Raw genomic sequence first — 24,074 nt, 5'->3', positions numbered from 1 at the left:
CCCCTTACTAACATCCCTCATCAAGAGTCCCTCACTAACATACCTCTCCAGATGTCGCTTACTAACATCCCTCACCAAGAGTCCTTACTCACATACCTCTCCAGGTGTCTCTCACTAACATCCCTCACCAAAAGTCCTTACTCACATACCTCTCCAGATGCCCCTTACTAACATCCCTCACTAAGAGTCCTTACTCACATACCTCTCCAGGTGCCTCTTACTAACATCCCTCACCAAGAGTCCCTCACTAACATACCTGTCCGGGTGTCCCTTACTAACATCCCTCATCAAGAGTCCCTCACTAACATACCTCTCCAGATGTCGCTTACTAACATCCATTTCAAAAAAAGATCTGAAAAATTCAGATCCAGAGAACCTGGCTAACTTCTGGAACATGACACCTTAAGGTCTGTTTCAGAAACAGGGAAAGAAAACTTTTTCTTTATAGTCCCCTCACTCACCGGAGTTTCCTCACGGTGACATGCTTCATCATTGGGGCTTCTCAACCCAGCTGCGGGTTGAGGCGTGCTGCGACTATCGCGATTGCGAAGGAGCACTTTTTTCTGAAGACTATGTGTCGTGTAATGTGAGAGAAAGGGGAAAATGAAGTGGAGTGAAAGAAATTAAAAATATCCTACTAATGGGCTAAACTAACTTTATTCAGGCCCTTAGTGGATATATTAAAAATGGGGTGATTTACTAGGAAGACTGGCTCTATTATGGAACACAGTGCCTAGTAAGCGTGTCAACTAGTTTCGAGCTGTACCCCACAGCTCTTCTTCAGGACTACAACAGGGACCAGCCCTGTGAGTACCACTCCAAAACAAAAAACAGAAAGTGAAAGGTATGCCTATATTAATATTTGAATATACATACTCTTTTCTTTGCAATTCATTGGTAAATCTGTGAAGAAAAAATACTTCCAATGTTAATGGTACAATATCCATTTATCCAATGATGTTATCAGAAATCAAGAATAGCATTTTCCATTAAAATGGTGTCTCAATGAATTCCTTAGTGATAGTGTATGTTCACCTTCACCCATTCCACACACACATTTTTCAAAAACCGAGTGGTCCCCATATCTAAAGGAGCACCCTACCTGCATTATCTGTGGCTATGTTTTAAAGTAAACAACACACTTGTGGCATGGTCTGTGGGTCCAACACATAACAAATCGGACAGAACAAACATAAAGAGGAAAAATTCATACTTTTTAAAAGGTTTCACTGAACCTCATGGTCAATCGCGGAAAGGGCATATATCCCCGTAATTACCTAGTGGTAGAATAATTAGAGACAGTTATAGGTTCCAAGAATGATTGAATATCGGAGCCACACGCGCTTCGAAAAACGCGTGGTGATTGTCATTTTTCTATTCAAATAACTAGGGTAGATCTTACTTGTTACGAGGTGTTGTCTCGGCGGTAAACCTACTCGGCTCCCCTTTGAGACCGGCGATCGCTTTCTCATGCTGGGAGAAGTGAGTATTAAACTTCCCCAGTGCTCGTCTTGCTTCCGGGTATGGAGCTAGACCGCGCATGTAATTCAAAGATGGCCGCTCGTATTGGAATCAGACGGCGGCCATCTTTGAATTATCGGGTTGAATAACCGATCGGTATAGTATTATATGGGCATCTAAGGAATATTGGAGATTGAACTTATATACATAAAAGGGGTTGTAAAACTAATTGTCACAGTTGGTACACATCCTGATGTTATGATCTAAGCTAGGTGGCAAAACAGATATTATAAAGAATGCCAGCTAGTCTTAGTAACCATTAAGTAGAATGGGGAGCATCACTAACCTTTGTGTATTAGGCAGATCTATGTATGGTGATGCTAAACTTCTAGTTATTTTATTATGCAGTAAGAGCTACTCATTTCTAGGAATGAGGTAATGCTAGCTTTTGGGGCTTGTGTTGATTCAAAACCAGATTGATACTGTATTAAAAAATTATTTTTAAATAAACATAGGGAGTTCAGAGATCAGATTGAAAAGGACCGAAAAGGACCTATCGCAAAATATTATTTTTTTAAAAAAGGTAATCGTTATAAACAATATATAAAGGAAACTTACGAAATGTTCGGAAGCTCATTGTTTTTAAACACATGAAGGTCTTAATCTCTCTTCCATGGATATTTTTACAGGATGGATTCTGCTAATAGTAAACACAGATTTTGAGTTGTTTGCCCTTATCTTGCCAGAAGGCCCCATGGGATGGTATCATTTAGGCCTTGGGTGTCTGTTTTCAGCTTATACACCCAACGTTGTTCTTTGTTCAGGAGGCGCTGTTCCAAATTGTCCTGTCCGTACAGTCTTTCAAGAATTACCCATTTCATATCGTTGGGCGTATGATTACATTCAATGAAGTGGGATATCATTTTTGTTGTAATTCTCTTCCGTCTGATATTACTTCTGTGTTCAACTATCCTGGTGCTTGCTTTTCTAGTTGTCATTCCAATGTAGTGCAGTTGACAGTTGCAGGTTATCATATATACTACTCCAGAAGTATTACAATTCGTGAAGTCCTTCAGTTCCCAAGTCATATTGTTATTGAATGTTATTCTTTTTGTGGCTTTTGTCAAATGACAGACGCTACAGTCGCCACAAGGGTAATGTCCTGTGGGCACTGTACTGATAGTTCTTTGTTTCGGGTTTTTGTTTTCTTCTTGTGGACGGGTGTGGACGAGATGGTCTTTCAGATTTTTACTTCTTTTATGGCTGAACATTGGTTTTGGTATGTCCAGACTCCCACAGGTCAGAGTGCGCCAATGTTTTCTGACAATATTTGTTACCATGTTAGAGGCAATGTTGTAGGTAGTAATGCAAATAGGTCTCTTTTCACAGTTCTCTTTGGCGATCTTTGGCTCCAATAGTGCTTCCCTATTGTTATTAGCAGCTCGTTTTTTTGCTTTATTCACCAGATGTGCTGGGTAATGTCTATCCAGTAGTTTTTTCGTAAGGTCACTCGCTTGTTGGTTGAAATCCTCTTTAGAACTACAATTTCGTCTCAGTCTCAAAAACTGGCCAAAGGGTAAGTTCTCTTTTAAATGTCTCGGATGAAAACTATCGAACACTAACAGGCAATTTCTTGCAGTTGGTTTAAAGTGCGTCGTAGTGCTGAGAGACAATCCATTAACCATGATGTTTAAATCCAGAAACACTAATTCTGACCTACTCATAGTGTGAGAGAATTTGAGAAAAGCGTCTTGTTGGTTTATCCAACCCAAGAAATCTTGTGCCTCTATCTCCGTACCTTCCCAGATGAGAAGGACATCATCGATATACCTTTTCCAAAGGCTCACGTGATGTTTGTGAGGGTTTGAAGCATTGAGAATTTTCCATTTTTCCAGGTGGTGAACGTATAACCCTGCTACGCTTCGTTTTTCGAAGCGCGTGTGGCTCCGATATTCAAACATTCTTGGAACCTATAACTGTCTCTAATTATTCTACCACTAGGTAATTACGGGGATATATGCCCTTCCCGCGATTGACCATGAGGTTCAGTGAAACCTTTTAAAAAGTATGAATTTTTCCTCTTTATGTTTGTTCTGTCCGATTTGTTATGTGTTGGACCCACAGACCATGCCACAAGTGTGTTGTTTACTTTAAAACATAGCCACAGATAATGCAGGTAGGGTGCTCCTTTAGATATGGGGACCACTCGGTTTTTGAAAAATGTGTGTGTGGAATGGGTGAAGGTGAACATACACTATCACTAAGGAATTCATTGAGACACCATTTTAATGGAAAATGCTATTCTTGATTTCTGATAACATCATTGGATAAATGGATATTGTACCATTAACATTGGAAGTATTTTTTCTTCACAGATTTACCAATGAATTGCAAAGAAAAGAGTATGTATATTCAAATATTAATATAGGCATACCTTTCACTTTCTGTTTTTTGTTTTGGAGTGGTACTCACAGGGCTGGTCCCTGTTGTAGTCCTGAAGAAGAGCTGTGGGGTACAGCTCGAAACTAGTTGACACGCTTACTAGGCACTGTGTTCCATAATAGAGCCAGTCTTCCTAGTAAATCACCCCATTTTTAATATATCCACTAAGGGCCTGAATAAAGTTAGTTTAGCCCATTAGTAGGATATTTTTAATTTCTTTCACTCCACTTCATTTTCCCCTTTCTCTCACATTACACGACACATAGTCTTCAGAAAAAAGTGCTCCTTCGCAATCGCGATAGTCGCAGCACGCCTCAACCCGCAGCTGGGTTGAGAAGCCCCAATGATGAAGCATGTCACCGTGAGGAAACTCCGGTGAGTGAGGGGACTATAAAGAAAAAGTTTTCTTTCCCTGTTTCTGAAACAGACCTTAAGGTGTCATGTTCCAGAAGTTAGCCAGGTTCTCTGGATCTGAATTTTTCAGATCTTTTTTTGAATAAGTATTGCCGTGGAGGGCGAACCTGGCTGATCTCTCCCTCTACCTCCCCCTGTTTAGTATTTCATGATTCTCGGCGCAAGCCGTGGGAGTTTGGTTACTATTATTATTCTTTTGAATTCAAGAACACACCTCCTGGCGTGGTGTGGGGACAATGGCAGAAATTACGGGCCTAACATTCTCAGAGGAAGAAATCGAAAGAGTTATGGCATCAATAGGAGATTTTCCAGACAATATACATAGGGATTCAGATGGCTTTAATCAAGTTTGGGATGAACTAACGGAACTTAAGAGAAATCAAGTAAAAACTTTGATACATGGTGTAATGATGGCACAATATTTGAGGTCAAACACGGCACCAAGGGGACTAATAGTAAGGAATGAGCCCTTTATTTTCCAACAGGATAAACAATTCAAAATTGATTGGTCATTAATCTACTGGCACTGCACCAGAGACTGGTTGGTCCTAATAATAAAAACTGCAGCAAGATTAGGAGAGGAGATGAAAGTGGAAGCCATAAAAATTGAAGTACAATTAAAAACCTTCTAGGACGTTACCGACCTAAAAAAACGATTGGATGAACTGAATAAACAAATGGCTGACTTTGAGATAAGTCTAAAAGATACAAAAACCATTAAATTTAAAAAAGATCTGAAGAACTTCTCACGGGAGAAAATGTATCCATATACAAAAGATGACTATATTCCCCCCAATAGAAATCCAGGATACAATACGGATTCAGACAATTCTGATACAGGATCAGATAATTCCAACAATAGTGAGAATTATGGTCGCAACAAAACCAGACGCCCAAGAGGAGGATACTTTAGAAACAGAGGCGGATACAATCCGAACTGGCAAGGGTATTTTGGCCCGCCTCCTTATGGCCCACCACCACCTCACCAATTCTTTTATGGACCACCAAACTTCCCCCCTCAATATCCTCATCAAGCTCAGAATTTTTGGGGAAACTCACAAAGACAAGACCAACAACAACAGCAGCCTTTTTTATCGAGAGGCAGGGGCCAACAAAGAGGAAAGACAAGAAAAACCCAACAGGTCCAATGGGCCCAACCAATAGAAACATCCAGAAGCTACACCAGGAGTATGGGACCGGTAGATCAACCGACAACGAGCAAACCACCAGCCTAGTAGTTAATCTATCAGATATCGAGATTACAGATATCGAAAAAAAGGTTTTGGAGAAAGGGCTAGGCTTTGTCCCCACCCCTACTATGGACAAGTTCCTCTTAGCCCAAGAGATGAATGAATTCATAAGAAAGATCAAACTACAAGTTTTCTTTGATAACAAACCCTCAACCAACCTACCCAGTACTGACACTGGTCTTCATAAAAAGTCTACGTTTACCCCTCCAAGTGCTAACCTCCCAGTGGAGGTTTTAACATTCGAAAAGGCTGTGATGAAGGAAATTGCAGAAATTGACCCCAAAACTATTAAAGTTTTCCACAACTTGAGCAAAGTAGAACACGAAGCTCTGAAGAAACTGTCATCCCAAAAGGAAATTACAATAAAGCCAGCTGATAAGGGTGGAGCGATAGTGCTGCAGAATACATCCACCTACCGGCAAGTCTGTCTTGACCTACTAGCGGACCAAAGGAACTATGTAAAAATTACAGAAAACCCTACCAATCGTCTCAGAAGGGAGATAGCCTACCTAACAGAAGAAGCTACCGCCAATAACTGGCTAACGAAAAAAGAAGCGGATTTTTTGGAAACCAAAAACCCAATAACCCCTTACTTTTACACGACACCAAAAATCCATAAATCCATAACACACCCTCCTGGCAGACCGATAGTATCGGGCATAGGATCAATATTAGAACCCCTATCCAAGTATGCCGATGCTTTCCTAAGACCACTGATTCAAGCCACTGAGACCTATCTACAGGACACAAAATCGGTCCTTACAGTTTTGAGAGACTTACTATTTGACCCGACAAAGAATATTCTGATTGGATTAGACGTGGAAAGTCTTTATACTAGCTTACCCCATGCCGAGAGACTTACTATTTGACCCGACAAAGAATATTCTGATTGGATTAGACGTGGAAAGTCTTTATACTAGCTTACCCCATGCCGACACCTTACAGATACTGGAAGATGTTTTATTTGAAGCAGACTGGGAGTATCAGACACCACGCCATGTCGTTTTGGAATGTTGCCGCCTGGCCTTAACGGAAAACTTCTTTCGTTTCGAAGACACCCTATTCCGACAGTCCCATGGCACTAGCATGGGAAGTACAGCAAGAGTCCCTCACTAACATACCTCTCCAGGTGTCCCTTACTAACATCCCTCAACAAGAGTCCTTACATACCTCTCCAGATGTCGCTTAATAACATCCCTCACCAAGAGTCCTTACTTACATACCTCTCCAGATGTACCTTACTAACATCCCTCACCAAGAGTCCTTACTCACATACCTCTCCAGGTGTGCCTTACTAACATCCCTCACCAAGAGTCCTTACTCACATACCTCTCCAGATGCCTCTTACTAACATCCCTCACCAAGAGTTTCTTACTTACATACCTCTCCAGATGTCGCTTACTAACATCCCTCACCAAGAGTTCCTTACTTACATACCTCTCCAGGTGTCTCTTACTAACATCCCTCATCAAGAGTCCCTCACTAACATACCTCTCCAGATGTCGCTTACTAACATCCCTCACCAAGAGTCCTTACTCATATACCTCTCCAGGTGTGCCTTACTAACATCCCTCACCAAGAGTCCTTACTCACATACCTCTCCAGATGCCCCTTACTAACATCCCTCATCAAGAGTCCCTCACTAACATACCTCTCCAGATGTCGCTTACTAACATCCCTCACCAAGAGTCCTTACTCACATACCTCTCCAGGTGTCTCTTACTAACATCCCTCACCAAGAGTCCTTACTCACATACCTCTCCAGATGCCCCTTACTAACATCCCTCACTAAGAGTCCTTACTCACATACCTCTCCAGATGCCTCTTAATAACATCCCTCACCAAGAGTCCCTCACTAACATACCTGTCCGGGTGTCCCTTACTAACATCCCTCATCAAGAGTCCCTCACTAACATACCTCTCCAGATGTCGCTTACTAACATCCCTCACCAAGAGTTCCTTACTTACATACCTCTCCAGATGTCTCTTACTAACATCCCTCATCAAGAGTCCCTCACTAACATACCTCTCCAGATGTCGCTTACTAACATCCCTCACCAAGAGTCCTTACTTACATACCTCTCCAGGTGTCCCTTACTAACATCCCACAACAAGAGTCCTTACTCACATACCTCTCCAGATGCCCCTTACTAACATCCCTCACCAAGAGTCCTTACTCACATACCTCTCCAGGTGTGCCTTACTAACATCCCTCACCAAGAGTTCCTTACTTACATACCTCTCCAGATGTCTCTTACTAACATCCCTCATTAAGAGTCCCTCACTAACATACCTCTCCAGATGTCGCTTACTAACATCCCTCACTGAGTCCTTACTTACATACCTCTCCAGGTGTCCCTTACTAACATCCCTCAACAACAGTCCTTACATACCTCTCCAGATGTCGCTTACTAACATCCCTCACCAAGAGCCCTTACTTACATACCTCTCCAGATGTGCCTTACTAACATCCCTCACCAAGAGTCCTTACTCACATACCTCTCCAGGTGTGCCTTTCTAACATCCCTCACCAAGAGTCCTTACTCACATACCTCTCCAGATGCCCCTTACTAACATCCCTCACAAAGAGTCCTTACTCACATACCTCTCCAGATGCCTCTTACTAACATCCCTCACCAAGAGGCTTTACTCACATACCTCTCCAGATGTCGCTTACTAACATACCTCACCAAGAGTTCCTCACTAACATACCTCTCCAGGTGTCCCTTACTAACATCCCTCAACAAGAGTCCTTACATACCTCTCCAGATGTCGCTTACTAACATCCCTCACCAAGAGTCCTTACTTACATACCTCTCCAGATGTCCCTTACTAACATCCCTCACCAAGAGTCCTTACTCACATACTTCTCCAGGTGTGCCTTACTAACATCCCTCACCAAGAGTCCTTACTCACATACCTCTCCAGATGCCTCTTACTAACATCCCTCACCAAGAGTTCCTTATTTACATACCTCTCCAGATGTCTCTTACTAACATCCCTCATCAAGAGTCCCTCACTAACATACCTCTCCAGATGTCTCTTACTAACATCCCTCAACAAGAGTCCTTACTTACATACCTCTCCAGATGTGCTTTACTAACATCCCTCACCAAGAGTCCTTACTCACATACCTCTCCAGATGCCCCTTACTAACAGCCCTCACCAAGAGTCCTTACTTACAAACCTCTCCAGATGTGCCTTACTGACATCCTTCACCAAGAGTCCTTACTCACATACCTCTCCAGGTGTCCCTTACTAAGATACCTCACCAAGAGTCCTTACTAACATACCTCTCCAGATGTGCCTTACTAACATCCCTCAGCAAGAGTCCCTCACTAACATACCTCTCCAGGTGTCCCTTACTAACATCCCTCACCAGGAGTCCTTACTAACATACCTCTCCGGATGTGCCTTACTAACATCCCTCACCAAGAGTCCCTCACTAACACTCCACTCGAAATATCCTTTCCTAACATCCCTCGCGGGGTATCCCTTTCCAGATGACCCTGACATATCTCTCGGTAGAAGTCCTTTGCTCCCGTCCCTTTTCGAGCCTACGGTTTACCATGTACAACCGCCTTTCACGGGTCTTTTTTGGGGGAAGGGTGGGGCCGGAGGGGGGTGGTTGCTGCATACCTTGCAGCCATGTTGACGGGTGCAGAGAGTAAAGACAAGGGAGCTCGTGGAGGGGCGGTGAAAGGCGGTGTTGTGGTCACAGAGCTGAGGGCTGAGTTACTGGAGGCCTGGGAGTTACAGAGGTTATTATCCCGATGACATGTAAGTGAACTGTACCCACGTCGCCGTAGACCAGGTACAGTTGTCTGCCCGAACAAATGTAATGCAGCGACTAACGTAACCTAAACAGACATAATTATGCTGATCCATTTTTCTTGGATAACTGTCAATAAAGTTGCAGGAAAAATAGGCAAGAAAAGAATTGCTCTTCGGCACTCCACCCAAGCAGCTCTCGCCATGCCCTCTTCTCTGAAGTCTTTCTTTCAGGTCCCTCTCGCTGGCATCACTCCCCACCACCATTGCTACCATTATGCCTCCAGTGCCTCGACGACAAGGTCTCGTTAAAGCCTGCATCCTCCCTAGCAACCGTCACCAGGCGCCCGTCTGTAACTCTTTCCCAAGTTCCCTTCCTGGTGTGGTTTTGCGTCCCTAAACAGACCCCATCTTTGCAACACTTTCAAAGTCTCTCTCTCTGAGGAGCGTCTTATCGGTAACTCCCTAGAGCTGAGCTGCCCATCTTTTTCGAATTTAGGCGTGTGCACTTGTTGCACTGTTGGGTATTGGGTTAAAACAGTAATTATACGAGGTGTGGTTTGACATCCTCTTTCGGTCTCCTGGCTCTCCCGGTGATTTCGCAATGTTTTCTTCCGTGATGCACCTGCAGCAGGCCTGTCATCTCGCCGGTGCCTCGCCCCCTCACATATGAGTGCTCCGGGCCCTGAGTCAGGCCTTATTCACTGACTCTGGCACGGAGCACGCACGTGCCAGATGCAAGGGGCCCTCAAGGCTTTTGGCTGCAGCCATCTTGTGTCATTGTGCCGGGCCATAACCATGACTATGAGGGTCCCAGGCGGTTCTAACCCCGAGGGACCGCGGCGAGAGGGGAGTTCATTGTACCCCTCCCCTCTTCTAGCAGAGCATAGCCTCAGTCGGTGCTCGTCTAAACTACGGTGGCTGCGCCTGTTGCACCTGCAAGCCCAGTCACGTCTATTTCTGGCTGACGCAATCACGTAACACCAACGGTAAATAATTGTATTTGCTACTCCAGAGCTTCACCGCAAGCATTACCTCGTGACCCCGTGCCCTAGAGTGAACCCTCCACCGCGTTTACACTTCAGAGATGTTAGCATTTCTCACTCATGTTTTCTCTCTCCTCTAACGACTCAAAGATGATAAATATCCACGAGGCACGAAAACATCTGTATTTTGTCCCCTCTCCCAACTCAATCGTATTTATAACTGAGTATATCGAAATATCTACCCTCATCAGCTCCTGCATTACATTTTCCAGGTATTTAAATACCTGTTTTATCAACCGCACGACTGTTTACAGACCGTATACCCTCTAACGTGTTTAAATGTCTCTCTAGCGCCCCCACTCTCTGCCTCTTCTCAATGATGTCTCTGTGGTGTTGGATGTCTACATCAGTGGTACAGCCGTTGTGTTGGGCAGCAGAGAAAAGTGATATAATTCCTGACGGGTAATCTTAATGACCCTAATTCACACTCTTCACAGTCACCGTTCGGATGTGAAGAGTGCCCCGCCCCTCCCGAGGCAGTTTCTGGCTAAGCAGTTTTTTATTTTTACCAAAGGAATACTCCCATAATGCCATAAATAGATCTCTCTCCCACTTCCTGTTATAATCCAAGCACAACACCGTGCCTATGAAAGTAGTTGGGAGGAAGGGAGGATATGTAGGACATTGATGAGGAGGCCTACCAATCAGGGTGATAAAAAGTTCCAGTACGTCATTATATCATTAACCCTTCACCCATCCTCCCTTACTCGTCAAGGATATACCCAATTATATTGCTTTCTGCAGCGATAAAAGCAGTCTAATTTTCAGTTGCTACAATTGTAGGGTGACCAGATCTCCCCGTTTTTGATAGACTGCTCCGGTGTCCTGACACATATCTTCATTTTAAATAAATGTCCAGTATTTTGGGGGCAAAGCTCAGGTAATTGCAATTGTATGGCGACCTGGAATGTATGCTCTTCTTACACGGGCGGGCGCCTCGGAAGACTGTAAAAAAATAAGCAATTATGTTTCTGTCAGACAGCACTGGAAGGGTTCGACTGCATGCTCCCAGCAGAGGGGAGAAGGGCTGGGGGCATATGGTGGAAGTGATGGAGCAAGGATTCGCACGTTACGCGACTTGCTTGAATCCAAACCCCTCGCATAACATTAATATAGTAACCAATCTGTTTCGTTTATTAATTTCGCACTTTTACATTACACACCGGGTGTCCCAGAGACGCTTGCCTATGTGTTTATTTATCGTAACGACGCTTGCAACTGACATGGTCGCTGCTATGCGGGATTTCAGTCTGCGCATGCGTCGGTCATACCCATGTGATGTGACGCACTCGTAGTTCTGGAGGGAGAATTTCGCTCATGCGCAGTATTGCTAAAAATGGCCGCTTTGTTTTAACATGCTATCTGCTTGCCACCGCTGCTTTGGCTCAGCTGTATGTTTCTGCTTAACTCCTAATGCTATAGATATTATAAAGTAAGGGGTGCAGTGAAGCTAATCATGGTATACAGCGTATTCATTTATTCTGTGTTTCTAAATTGTTTTCGCTTACTTTTCATGTAACACACTTTGGGGGCCTGGGAGCTGTGCGCCACTCCATCTTTGAAGCCCATGTCACCCTAACCACGTGATGAGGGAGAAAACGAATTACGCAGGAGTGGAACTAAGCCAGCTGGCTGCCGAAGCTCAGATGCTCCTGGGAAAGCGACCTCTGATCCAGGAGAAGACTTCGATTTGTACCTGAAATGTTACATTTTATGATAATGTTTGTGTGCCCTATTGTTTCGGCACTCTTATGCCATGGGAACTGGAATGTAAGGGGTGGGTTCAAAATATTACATATTAATTATGAGAACTTCAAATTCTAGGTGGTGACAATGACCTAACCACCTTTCTTGTCCAATCCAAAGTTGGGGATCCTTTCATTTGCAACATTTGTGGGTGGTCCACTGACCCGAAAACAGTATAACTGGCCTAGGTCTAGCTAGAGAAATTGTCCGACTTGTCCGAATAGCCGACCTGTCACTGACCCTACGAACTCTATAGGTGATTGATGTGAGAAATTGGCCTGATATATGATGCTCACTAGTTCTAGTGATCACCTTGTATCAGTCCAAACAACCCTTATGGTGATTGGTTGTAAAGTCAACCTTATAGAACAGCTATCCTAGTAGCGTGGACAAAAGCAGTCTTTAGGCTAAACTCTTTATGGCATGTGAAGCCAGCTGTTTTACCACATATAACCTTTGAATACCAAATGAAAAGGACACCACACAGGTTGTTACGAAAATAACCAGTTATTTATTAACTAACATACACCTCTGAACTCTTTATGAGGTCAGAGGGCTAAGCACATGACAAACTCTTAAGAAAAATATGTTTAAGTTTCACGATTTACAATGGTGCCCTAGGGGCACGAAAAACCATATACTAAGTAAGTGGAATGTGAAAGTCAATTAAAGGAATGGAGCTGTCCAGAGGCTGTATGATCGCTGGGACCACGCTATACTAACTTGAGGAAGGTAATAGGAGGCCCATGGAGCGCGTGTGCAGAGTGTGAACTCACACGCGAGATGCGTACAAACGTCTATGGACAGTACAGTTTAAAGAAAAGGTGAGTACGGGCGTTCCTGACTAGATAGGACTGAAACGACAATGGAACTGGACACTAGGAGAGTCAAGCTACCCTTGAGCACTGAAATGCTCGTGTTACCTCACCCAGAGGCGGCGGGTGCATAGGTGCGAAGTCGTGTCGGGTTTCCGCGTCGAAGTCTATGGAGCCTTGAAGAAAGATGCTGCAGGCGACCAGGAGGAAGATGTCCGGTGCAATCCAAGGGTGGATTGGTGAAGAGAGGAACCTGAAAGCAGAGGGGACAATGTTCAAAGTCACTAGCCAGTGACTGGAGTGGAACCAGGAGTGGAACCAGATGTCGTCGTCGCGATCAGGTGAAGGTGCACGCTTGTCTCTGCAGCCACGTGGACCAGGTGGTGTCTTCGACAACCAGGATGGAGGCACGAGCTGTCCCATGCAGGCTCTCGCTGTCGGCGGTGTCGTCTCTGGATTCAGGTTCAACAGGCCTTGGCAAAGGCAACCCACGCGGTGAGTGGAAACGGCATCTGGAGTGGACCAGGAGGGTCCGGGTTGCTCCTCTTTTGGAAGGGAGCAAGGGCCAGTCTGGAGCAACCAGACGAGCAGCAAAGTTGTTGGAGTTCGTCGTCTAAGAGGTCACAAGCCAGCCGGCAAGTGACCAGACAACGCGTCGAGCAGCAGGCAAGCAGAAGGGCCCCACGCAGATCTCGTGGAGGCTGGAGGGCTGGTCTTCGGTGCAGGAGCTGCTCGGGTCGGGGCTTCTCAGTCCCCAAAGCACTTGGTCGAGTTTACCTCGGGAGTCGTGCTGTAAGCGAAGTGCTGCTTCTTCCAAGATGGCCGGTCCCACGTGTCTCGTCGCACCCACGGGTCTCAGCTGTGCTGTAGATGTAGGTAGAGGTCGGAGAGGTCTGGGAATCCGGGTCTCGTCGGGCTCTGAAGTCTGGATCCTTGCAGGAAGACGACAAAGGGACGTCGCGGTACGCTGATGGTGCCTGCAGATGCAGGGTGGACACTCCTTGCCCACAAGGGAGATTCCTTCTGTCTTCTGTGGAGCAGAACGTCGAGGTCCAGAGTTTCTTCTTATGAAGTTGATCAGGATAATCTAATTTTGAATGGGACCAGCTCCTACCTTTATCCAGCTAAAGGGGGCTGCACTACGACTAGGTCCCTCCTCTGGGTGGGACCAGGAAGGGGGGTGGTTACACCCCCTTTCCTTTGTCCGGTATTGCTCCAGCCCTGGGGATGGAGTGCCCCAGGAACTGGTTTAGACCGGTGTATGCACAGGGACACCTTGTGTGCCCCAGGCATGTTCATTCCTTTCAGCCCTGGCCTACCTAATACACAAAATCCTGTCTGGGGTGGTGCTAGCACCTCCCAAGGCAGGAAACCCTTTGTCCAAGCCTCCCTCGCTGGAAGGACTCCCAGCAGCAGGAGGTCAGACTTGTGTCTGCGGTGGCAGCATCCATTTTGTGATGCTGAGGCTCGTGTTAACTTTAACCGGGGTTCACAGTTACATACATGTCGTGTCCCTCTAGAAGGGTGGAATGCTACCCCAGTCGCCAGAATTGGCAAGGGGGTAGTATTCCAATTCGTATGACACCTTACTCGACATGTTTTGATAATGCGATACCAAAGTTAGCATTTGACCGCGAGGATCATAATGCACTTAAGAGTATATGGTATAGCGTTATCATGGAACAGCTATTAGGACTTGGTTCCGCAAGCTGCAAACGGGCTCAGCTCATGCCAGAGCACCATCTCACATAATTCCAAGCACTCTGCCTTCAGGATTGATAAGGCCTGCCATAGGAGCGACTGATAGGAGGATATGTGTCCATTTTAGGGTTAGATATAGGGATACTATATCTAAAGCAAAGGGTGATTACACCAGCTTGCCCCAGCTGATTGATCAGCCAGTTGTGTCAGATTTGGATGGCCAGCCAGGGGTGGCATAATACATGCTGCAGCCCCTGGTAGGTCCTGGGTACACCTTAGCCCTGGGTACCTAAGGTACACTGTACAGGGACTGATAAGGTGACTCAGTATCCAATTGGGTATGCACCTAAGGTACATGGAATCCATTTTACAGAGAGATCAGTGGGCCTGGGGTCCTGAATAGCAGGGCCCCAGGTCAACTAAGTCGAAAAACCAGCAAAACACCAGGCAAAAAGTTGGGGGTAACCATAGTCAGATATCCACCTTCCTACATAACCCCCCCCCAAACGAAAGGAGATAAGGCTATCCTTGACCAGGAAAGCCTATATTGCCTGAGTGGCCATATGAGGTGGTATATGCACTGGCATGGTTACCTCCTATCTCATGGTCCACTAAGCAATTCCTCACCCTAAGGGTGTCTGAGGGTCTCCACCATAGGGAATCTCTACCTGTGGTGGGTTTTGGCAAAGTAAAAGGTTGGTGCTGGGATGGAGTACTGAAGTGAGACTCCACTAATGTTGGGCTCAACTTCCTCCAATCAATATCCACCATATGTGCCTTTATTTCCAGGACTGTGTTGCTGTGAGCTCTCAGGGTCAACCTCTGGCTACCTAAAGCTGGAGGCTGGGTCCATCTGTTTGGCTTACTGGAGGGACAGGTCAGGTTTGGGGCCCTCAGGTCCCAGGTTTGGCTGTGCCCAGCAGTGTCCATCTGTGGGAGGTCCCTAACTAAGTTTAAGGGGGATCCCTCAGGAGTTTGTTTTATTTTCACTTGGCTAGGACTACTAGCTTCAGTGCCCTTAATCTGCTGATTGGGGAGTTCTTTTGGACAGGGGGCCCTTTGGGGTCCACCACTGGCCTCCCTGACCTCTACAGGCCTGGGCTGACTGAGGCAGGGTAGAGAGGGGCAGGTTACCTGCTCCAGACTGGGTCCCACCTTGGAAGGGTCCACTGACTTCAGGGGTTCTGCCAGGCTAGGCCTGACTACCTCTGGGGCAGTTTCTTCACAAGGGGTCAGATCAGTTCCCTGAGGAGGCTGATCCTTTCCTAAAGTCTGGTGGGAGGGAGATTTCTCTTCCTCCTCAATGCTCTCTGTCTGAGTGGAGTGATCCATAGTTTCAGGCTTCACAACACTATTATCTGTCTGAGTTTGAGCTGTAGCCGTCACAACTCCACCAACCTTTTCAGGAAGGGACTCAGTTTGGGTATGGGCTGTGACCATCACAGCCTTGCCAACCTGTTCAGGGAAGGAATCTGTCTGAGATTGGGCTGTGACTGGCACAGCCCTCCTGACCCGTTCAGGGAGGACATCTTGGACTGGGGCTGTGGCTATCACTGCCCCACTAACCTTATCATGGAGGTTTACCATTTTAAAATGGGTTTCTTGCTCTACCTCAGCCCAGGCTGAGATCTCTAAATCATTCCCCAGTAGGCAATCTACAGGCAAGTTTGATGACACTGCCACTCTCTTGGGGCCAGTGACACCTCCCCAGCTGAGATTGACCACTGCTATGGGATGATCTCTCTGCACTCCATCAATGTTGGTCACCTGGTATGTGGCTCCAGGTATAAGTTGCCTTGAGGGGACTAGGCTCTCAGTCACCATGGTGATGCTAGCCCCTGTGTCTCCGTAGGCCTTAACTTTTGTACCATTGATGAGGGGCTCCTGTCTGTACTTGTCCAAAGTGTTGGGACAAGCTGTGAAGTTGGCACACCCCATGCCAGTCTCACAGACATGAGTATCTAAGTCAGGGGACCTGGTTAGGCCAGAGTCCCCAGGAACTCCCAAAGTAAATGCACCCAAATTCTTGGGGGTACTCCCACCACCTGGGGGATTACTACTAGTAGTAACGGGAGGCTTGGAAGTGTTACTTGGGGGTATGTTCTCCTTATTGTTGTTGGCCCTTGGGCAACTGCTGTCAGTTTTCCAATGGCCTACCTGTTTGCAGATATGGCAATAAGGTTTCTTCTGTGTATTGGAAGGATTCTGGGACCCACCCCCTTCTGAGGATTTTTGGGGCCCTGATGTGGTTTGATCTGAAGATTTATTCCCACCCTTCTCTTGAGGCTTGGTTGATTCTTTCTTTTGGTCACCACCCTGGTTCTTAGGTCTAATCCTGGTTCTGACCCATTTGTCTGCCCTCTTACCCAATTCTTGTGGAGAGGTCAGATCAGAGTCTACCAGGTGCTGGTGTAATAACTGGTTCTGACAATTATTTAAGACTTGCTCTCTCATAATAAGATTATACAATCATGTGAAGTCAGTAACTTTACTACCCAGTAGCCAGCCTTCTAGAGCCTTAGTGGCACACTCAACAAAGTCCGTCCAATCCTGAGACTGAGTTTTCTGGGTGTCTCTGAACATCAACCTGTACTGTTCAGTTGTTAAGCCAAACCCATCAATCAGTGTATTCTTCAGGACTTGGTAATTGTTAGCATCCTCAGCTCTAGTAGTGAGGCGCTTATCTCTACCTTTACCTTCAAAGGAGAGCCACAATATAGCTGCCCACTGACTCTGTGGGATGCACTGGACAGTGCAGGCCCTCTCCAAAGCAGTCATCCATTTGTGGATGTCATCCCCTTGTTTAAAGGGGGGCACTATTTTGCTCAGGTGTTCTAGTATCAAAACTCCTGTCTTTATCTCTAGGGATAAGGCTGCCACCAGTGGAGTCTGCCCCACTCAATTTCTGCTCTCTGGCAAAGGCAAGTCTTTCCTTGGCAAGGGCAAGTTCTTCCCTCTCAATCCTCAGATTGACTTCCCTCATCTTAGCTTCATGCTCTCTTCTCTGGGGGGATGTCATCCCTCCATGAGAAGATGCCTGAGAGACATGGGTACGAACAGATCTGTTAGAGCCTCTGGAGCGAGACCTAACTCGTCTGTTCCCAAGGTTAAGCTTGCTTGAGGATAGGCCTGGGGGTCCCCCAGCTCCATTCTCATGTATGCTTAAGTTGGTCCTGGCGAGCCTACTGACTACTACTGGACCTTTGACTGCCTCATCCCCAGATAATTCTTCTTCCTCTTCCTCCTCCTCACTTTCTGCTCCATGGAGGTTGAGGTCAGGATCACCTAGGGTTCCCTCTAAGGGGGGCATGCTCCCTTCTGGATTAGAGGGGCCTGTGTTGGAAGCCCTTCTGGCATCATAAGTCTCTAAGAGACCTATCAGAAAAGGAGTGGTAGGGTTAGAACCCTGTTTTAGTTTCCTGGAGATACACAATTGTCTCATCTCCTGGAAACTAAGGGCTGCATATCTGGAAGTGACCTGTGGAGGGTCATCAACCACAAGGGGAGTCTCAGAAGACTCTCCATGGGTAGACATGCTTCTAGTGAGGTGTAAGTGATGCACCTACCTACACTATGGGTTTACCTACTGATCCCTTGCTAAGAGTTGTAGTCAGGGTGTGCTACTCCCTTTCTACTACAACAGCTGGTTCAGTAGATCTCAGAGTATTTCTAAGCTTGTTATATGTACCTATAGTACCTTATGTGATTTTTCAAATGATATCTCAGATTATATTTGGTAAAAACAACAGCAAGCTCAAATCCCAACCGCTGCACACCAATGTGAGAAGTTGGCCTGATATATGATGCTCAATAGTTCTAGTGATCACCTTGTATCAGTCCAAACAACCCTTATGGTGATTGGTTGTAAAGTCAACCTTATAGACCAGCTATCCTAGTAGCGTGGACAAAAGCAGTCTTTAGGCTAAACTCTTTATGGCATGTGAAGCCAGCTGTTTTGCCACATATAACCTTTGAATACCAAATGAAAAGGACACAACACAGGTTGTTACGAAAATAACCAGTTATTTATTAACTAACAGACACCTCTGAACTCTTTATGAGGTCAGAGTGCTAAGCACATGACAAACTCTTAAGAAAAATACGTTTAAGTTGCACGATTTACAATGGTGCCCTAGGGGCAGGACAAACCATATACTAAGTAAGTGGAATGTGAAAGTCAATTAAGGAAATGGAGCTGTCCAGAGGTTGTATGATCGCTGGGACCACACTATACTAACTTGAGGTAGGTAATAGGAGGCCCACGGAGCGCGTCTGCAGAGTGTGAACTCACACGCGAGATGCGTACAAACGTCTATGGACAGTACAGTTTAAAGAAAAGGTGAGTACGGACGTTCCTGACTAGATAGGACTGAAACGACAATGGAACTGGACACTAGGAGAGTCAAGCTACCCTTGAGCACCGAAATGCTCGTGTTACCTCACCCACAGGCTGCGGGTGCATAGGTGCGAAGTTGTGTCGGGTTTCCGCGTCGAAGTCTATGGAGCCTTGAAGAAAGATGCTGCAGGCGACCAGGAGGAAGATGTCCGGTGCAATCCAAGGGTGGATTGGTGAAGAGAGGAACCTGAAAGCAGAGGGGACAATGCTCAAAGTCACTAGCCAGTGGCTGGAGTGGAACCAGGAGTGGAACCAGATGTCGTCGTCGCGATCAGGTGAAGGTGGACGCTTGTCTCTGCAGCCACGTGGACCAGGTGGTGTCTTCGATGACCAGGATGGAGGCACGAGCTGTCCCACGCAGGCTCTCGCTGTCGGCGGTGTCGTCTCCGGATTCGGGTTCAACAGGCCTTGGCAAAGGCAACCCACGCGGTGAGTGGAAACGGCATCTGGAGTGGACCAGGAGGGTCCGGGGTGCTCTTCTTTTGGAAGGAAGCAAGGGCCAGTCTGGAGCAACCAGACCAGCAGCAAAGTTGTCGGAGTTCGTCGTCTAAGAGGTCACAAGCCAGCCGGCAAGTGACCAGACAACGCGTCGAGCAGCAGGCAAGCAGAAGGGCCCCACGCAGATCTCGTGGAGGCTGGAGGGCTGGTCTTCGGTGCAGGAGCTGCTCGGGTCGGGGCTTCTCAGTCCCCAAAGCACTTGGTCAAGTTTACCTCGGGAGTCGTGCTGTAAGCGAAGTACTGCTTCTTCCAAGATGGCCGGTCTCACGTGTCTCGTCGCACCCACGGGTCTCAGCTGTGCTGTAGATGTAGGTAGAGGTCGGAGAGGTCTGGGAATCCGGGTCTCGTCGGGCTCTGAAGTCTGGATCCTTGCAGGAAGACGACATAAGGAAGTCGCGGTACGCTGATGGTGCCTGCAGATGCAGGGTGGACACTCCTTGCCCACAAGGGAGATTCCTTCTGTCTTCTGTGGAGCAGAACGTCGAGGTCCAGATTTTTTTCTTATGAAGTTGATCAGGATAATCTAATTAGGAATGGGACCAGCTCCTACCTTTATCCAGCTAAAGGGAGCTGCACTACGACTAGGTCCCTCCTCTGGGTGGGACCAGGAAGGGGGGTGGTTACACCCCCTTTCCTTTGTCCGGTCTTGCGCCAGCTCTGGGGCTGGAGTGCCCCAGGAACTGGTTTAGACCGGTGTATGCACAGGGACACCTTGTGTGCCCCAGGCATGTCTCATTCCTTTCAGCCCTGGCCTACCTAATACACAAAATCCTGTCTGGGGTGGTGCTAGCACCTCCCAAGGCAGGAAACCCTTTGTCCAAGCCTCCCTCGCTGGAAGGACTCCCAGCAGCAGGAGGTTAGACTTGTGTCTGCGGTGGCAGCATCCATTTTGTGATGCTGAGGCTCGTGTTAACTTTAACCGGGGTTCACAGTTACATACATGTCATGTCCCTCTAGAAGGGTGGAATGCTACCCCCGTCGCCAGAATTGGCGAGGGGGTAGTATTCCAATTCATATGACACCTTACTCGACATGTTTTGATAATGCGATACCAAAGTTAGCATTTGACCGCGAGGATCATAATGCACTTAAGAGTATATGGTATAGCGTTATCATGGAACAGCTATTAGGACTTGGTTCCGCAAGCTGCAAACGGGCTCAGCTCATGCCAGAGCACCATCTCACATAATTCCAAGCACTCTGCCTTCAGGATTGATAAGGCCTGCCATAGGAGTGACTGATAGGAGGATATGTGTCCATTTTAGGGTTAGATATAGGGATACTATATCTAAAGCAAAGGGTGATTACACCACCTTGCCCCAGCTGATTGATCAGCCAGTTGTGTCAGATTTGGATGGCCAGCCAGGGGTGGCATAACACATGCTGCAGCCCCTGGTAGGACCTGGGTACACCTTAGCCCTGGGTACCTAAGGTACACTGTTCAGGGACTGATAAGGTGACTCAGTATCCAATTGGGTATGCACCTAAGGTACATGGAATCCATTTTACAGAGAGAGCAGTGGGCCTTGGATCCTGAATAGCAGGGCCCCAGGTCAACTAAGTCGAAAAACCAGCAAAACACCAGGCAAAAAGTTGGGGGTAACCATAGTCAGATATCCACCTTCCTACAATTGATACAGAGAGCTGCGGAGCACTCTGTCCGTAATTTCCACAAACTTAGTCTGGTGTGGAGGAACTTTTAAGTGCTGGCGAAGCATTTTGCTGGGAGATTCGAGAACCCAATCGGGGTTATTGGCAGATTCCTTCCAGAGAGGGTGTAGCACAGGCGTTGCATCCGAAGCTGCAGGTGTTGGTCGTACCCTTTCCGTGAGCCCAGTCCTGGTCCAATCCTGGGGTGATCCTGTCCTGACTGTCCGTGAGCTGTACCTGCTCACCTACTGGCATTCCAAGTCCGTGAGGGTCCTTTCCCCGCCTTTTCCTAACTGACCTGTGGCCAGGATTAGTCCTCATTCTGTCCTAGGTAAATATAAATTATATGTGGGCGTTCGTCCATCTAAATCTCTCTCTCCTATTTTTCCTAATAAAGCAATCTTGCCTGTGATTTATCTCTGACCTTTAAACTCTGACAAAAGTATTCTTTAGCATGTTCCTTATCTCTCCCCTACCTTTACTTAAATGCTGACTGTTTGCATATTTGGTATTTTCCACTGTTACCCGTCCTATAGAAGTTGCATTTATTCTGAAGCACAAAACCTCTCAGTTTATTCCAATTAGCATTTAGTAGTATGTTCTCTTGTTCTTACCTATCCTTAGTGATGAAATAGCATGTTCTTCTCAATAGTATCTTTCTGAAAATTAATGATTCTCACGCTGATTCATAGTTATATTATGTTCCTGATCTTGGTTATTGATGTTCTTATCTGTGTAAATTTCATTCTCATGGCACATGACAACCTTTTATGATTTAGATAAAACTTTTATAACTTCCTGCGTTTGTGGTTATTACAAGGCTATATACAAATACAAATGTATGTGGTATTAGTGTTATCTGCCTAAATCTTAATTTTTAGCTCCTGATCCATTATGGTCACAGGTACCTGTTCTCGAGGATTGGTAAGTCAGGTACATATGAAATATATAGAAAGACAGAACCCCGAATTACTGATAGCGCTGTGAAGGTTACCTGATTCATGAAGAATTATTGATGGGCCCAATAAGCATATATATTTTTTGGTAAATAAGGATCGGGTGACCTGCGCGCTCTATCAGTAATTTTCTGGTAGCAGAGCTATGGTTAGGACTAGTTAAGATAGGTAGATAAGATATTTGTTGATAAACCGTGAAATTTAAATGTGCTGCTAAATATTTTTCCTTTTACAGTTATCGATCGATCTAAATGAAAATGCTGTTGCTTTGAAATGTTATGAAATGTTTTCTTTTTAGGTTGTAATGAAATGCTGCTATATTATTGAATGTTATTAACAAATTGTTAGTGATTGTTCTATGTTGTCTGGAATCCCCGGGGAATAGAATAGCGGGTGGTGAGCAGAATCCACTCGGCTGTGAGGTCACTGGCTGCAAAGAAGATTAGTGCATGGTTAGGTAGAACTGGAAGCGCTAATTAGGATTTTTCTGAATGAACAGTTGAATAAATGATAGCAACGAGTCCGCTAATGAAACTTTAGTTGTGATATTACCTAGTAAGGGTCACACGAGGAAGGAGTAGTAGGTTCATCGGAGCTTGAGTGATAGCAAAGGAGTTCACTGGTGAAACTTTAGACTTAGTATATATCCCGTAAAGAGTGGATGAGTCAAAGAAGTAGCAGGTTCTCTAATGCTTGTATGAAGGGTAGGCAGGAAGGTCTATCCGTAGTGAATGAATAGACAGAAGTGGTTTACTTGCAGTGAAACAAAAACCTTCTTTCTTTTTAAGACACTAGAGCACAGTGGCGAATGTTATACGTTGTTAACTAAATTGAGCACTTGCACTTTAAGAAAATTTCAAAGTTTCCGTTACCTTGTGTAGGAGGAAGTCGGTTGCAAGGCTGCGCTGACGTCACTCCGTGCCGCGCTGGTATTGATTGAAACAGCGGGCGTGTAACGAAGCTGGTTTTGTAAAGGAGGGGTGAGTGCCGGAGCGTGAGACCACGTCTCGCGAAAAAGGCTGCGCACCCATTGGTCGAAAATATTTGCAATCCCTGTGAGGATTGGTTGTTGAAAATATAGAAGGCGCGCTAGCATTGGAAGCACTTTTGTAAACAAAAATTTCACATCCGAGCTTGAAGATAGCTTGGAGAGGTGTATGTGGTATCCCGAATTCTTACCTGATCCGAAAAATCTAGGGTTTCATAAGGAGCAGATGTTAAGAGGTAGACCTTACAATATGTACGGAAACAAGAGAAAATTGTCATTTGCTGATAAAATCAAGAATTATTTCAAGAAAGACAAGCCCGTCAGAACTAGAGAAGGTGTAATCATTCCACCACCTAATACTCCCGCATCATTCATGATGTTTGACAAAGGTTATCATACCTGTGTATGGTTGGAAAACTGGGTAGAGTATACCAAGGATGATGGGATATTAGCATTTCCCTTAGATGGTGCCTTTAATGCCAGAATTCTTTTTAATTTAAGGACCCGGATGAATGACTTACATCCCAGACCCAGGTTGACTCAGTATGAGGCTTTAGAAGAATGGGAGATTGAGACCTTAGAGCGAGACAGACCCAGAATGGATAAGGGAGTGAGCAAATGGTACCCAAAATTACATCGAGATGCCAAAGAGAAAAAGATGAAACAGTGGAGACAGAATATGATGGTTGAGGGACTATTTCCAATGTTTGGTATAAATGAACCTGGAGGAGAAAAATGCACCGAGAAAACCCGACACCTAAGGTCTGCAGGTGATTCGGAAGATGAGTACTTGGAGGATTTATTAATGAAAAATCCACCGCCATATGATGAGTAATCTAGGTCCCTGAGTTCGAAAAACCCGTTTTTCCGACACCCTAGAGAAAGAAGGGCCAGTGAAACTGATGCAACAGGTATAGGTAATAGGCAAACTAGTAAAGAC

Source organism: Lissotriton vulgaris, chromosome 5 (genome assembly GCF_964263255.1).
Source record: "Lissotriton vulgaris chromosome 5, aLisVul1.2, whole genome shotgun sequence".
Classification (NCBI taxonomy): Eukaryota; Metazoa; Chordata; class Amphibia; order Caudata; family Salamandridae; genus Lissotriton; species Lissotriton vulgaris.
This window is presented reverse-complemented; position numbering follows the sequence as displayed.